Here is a 2506-nt window from a genome sequence, read left to right on the forward strand (position 1 = left end):
CCCGCCCCCGGGAACAGCACCCCAGGGAACACAGCCCTGGGCACAGCGCTGGCGCTCAGCTGCTGGGGCCTGGCCGGGGCCTGGCTGGGTCCTGGTCGCACTCCCTCAGTTCTGTACCTGACCCGACGCAGGACTGCTGCACAGAACGTCCCCGTGTGCCAGCCCTCTACCCTCCGTAGGCACCCACTCCCCCAGGGAAGCTGGTCTGCTCCCTTCGTCCATCCGTCTGCAGCAGCTGCAATGGGCTGGACTACAAAACGGTCCCGGGACCAGTGCCCTAGAGATGCCCTGAGCTGCAGGCATCCGGTCCACTCCAGGGGACTGCCCGGAATGGAATGGAAAGGAAGATGGGACGAGTTGGGCTGGAGGCGAGAGCAGGGCCAGAGAGGAACCGGGAGTAAAATCTCTGCTGTTTTCTACAGTATTTACTTAATCTTATTGTAAATTCACTTTAGTGCTCATTGATCATGAGGCTCAGTCCATAGAACAAGCACTGACGATTAATTTATTTACAAAGAGGATGTGTATTAACGCCGGACAAACTTAGACTGAAGGGAGCGCAAGTCACCCCTTTGCTCATAACTCTTCAGAGCCTGCGGCCTGTGACGCAGCCCGGGGAGCTGCCCCTCTCAGCTCGCAGGCCTCCCCACCAGCCCTCCCCCGGGGCCATGGCTCCTCCCCACCTGGACTGCGGGGGGGGCCCCCCCACCAGCATCTCGGGGTTTGTCTCCTCCCCTCACACAGCTCTGTACTCAGGCAGCACCTTCTCTGGGAGGTTGTCCCACCACCCTGCTGAAACCTCCCCACACAGTCCCACTCACACACACAGAGTCACACTCACAGACACAAAGGCACACAGTCACACACACACAGACACAGTCACACACACAGACACAGTCACACACACAGTCACACAGACACACATTCATTCTCTCTCCCTCACACACACACACACACACACACACACACACACACTGTGTCTCCTTCCCTGCCTGGTTTCCCTCTGAAAGTCCTGATGTTTCCTACTTACTACCCACCCCCTCTATTAGAATGCAGGCCCCATGCCAGCCGGGGATTTCGTGTGTTTTCTGGACCCTGTGGACCCAGCACCCAGCATGTCATCTGGCACACAGTAGGGCCTCAGTGCGTAGCTGCTGAGTGACTGGATAAAACGGAAATGGAACCAACAAAAATTGGAAGGAAGAAAGATAACACAAGAATTTCCCATTCTTTCATTATCAGGAGTCAGTAAACACTACCTACAGTAAATGAACTGATAAAGCGAGGTCCAGGTATATTATTTAAAATGACAGTAACAGCCCCTAGATGGTCACAGGGGAGATCAGAGCAGTCTGTAGTAGTGGATACGTGACCCCTGAGACAAGTCTGTTCCCTCTCTAACCTCAGCCTCCGGTGTCCGGCGTTGTCTGGGAGGATGCGCTGTCGTCCTTCTGGAGAGACGGCAGGAGCGAGTCTTCTCCCCCACAGTCTCCTCCGCAGTCCCAGGACGGGGAGGAAGGTGGGTCACCTCACAGCCGGGTCCCCCCAAGCCCACCCGTCTGGGGACACCCCCAGCTGGCCTCTCCCAGAGACGTCTCCCGACTGCTCACACCCCTTTGATGGAGAGCGCTTTGTTCTAGAGCTTTGGGGTTTCCTTGGATCCATTTTTCTAAAGGGCAACATAAGAAAAAAGAAACCAGATCAAGGCCTCAAGTCTCCACGGATCTGGGTTTTATGGGCAGCATTGCAACAACCCTCAGGAGGGCCGCGGCCTGCAGCTGGCCCGCCTGGACTTGCTCTGGGCCGGTCGCTCTCCGTGGAAATCCCCTCCCACGCTCACCCTTTAATCGCTTTCCAGCCCAGTGACTTTCCTGATTCACCCAGGCTCCCTCGTCTGGAGAGCGCCCACTGCCCCTCACCCGTCTGGGCTTGACGCCTCTGATCCCCGCTCGGGTCGGCGGAGGCTGCCCTCGGGCGTCAGGCCCCGGCCTGCTGGGTCGCCTCTCCCACGTAGCTGTGGTGTCTGGGTGCCCCTGCCGGAGGAGCCCGGGGCAGCTCTCCCTTGGGGCCTCGGGTCCAGGCGACCCCATCAGAAGCCTGGCTGCTGCCCAGGGACCAGAGGCCACAGCCAGCCTGCCGGCACCGCTGGGCAGACTCGGGCACGTCGCCTGCTTCTAGCTGTGTTTTTAATTGCCTTTTCACAATGCTAATGGATCTGAGGTGTGAGCAACACTTGAATGCACGGCTGCTGTAGAAAATTCAAGACAGAGACTTCCTTGTCCAGTGGTTAGGGCTTCACCTTCCTGTGTGGAGGGTGTGGTTGGATGATCCCTGGTTGGGGAACTGAGATCCCACATGACTTGTGGCTAAAAAACCAAACCCAAAACAAAAGCAATATTGTAACAAATTCAATTAAGACTTAAAAAATGGTCCACAACAACCAACAAACAAAAGTTTAAGACAAGAAAGTATCTTCTTCCCTAACCCTAACCCTAACCCTAACCCT

General features: G+C 56.5%; 1 long non-coding RNA gene across 1 annotated transcript; it reads right to left on the reverse strand.

The window, feature by feature from the left end:
* Positions 1 to 1271: 1271 nt before the first annotated feature.
* Positions 1272 to 2500, reverse strand: LOC104981815. Its single transcript, XR_824415.1, has 2 exons — positions 1920 to 2500; positions 1272 to 1669 (listed from the first exon to the last, which is right to left on the reverse strand). It is a non-coding gene; the product is annotated as an uncharacterized LOC104981815 (long non-coding RNA).
* Between the last annotated feature and the right edge of the window lie 6 nt (positions 2501 to 2506).

This window comes from Bison bison, unplaced genomic scaffold (assembly GCF_000754665.1).
Source record: "Bison bison bison isolate TAMUID 2011002044 unplaced genomic scaffold, Bison_UMD1.0 scf7180017864524, whole genome shotgun sequence".
NCBI lineage: Eukaryota > Metazoa > Chordata > Mammalia > Artiodactyla > Bovidae > Bison > Bison bison.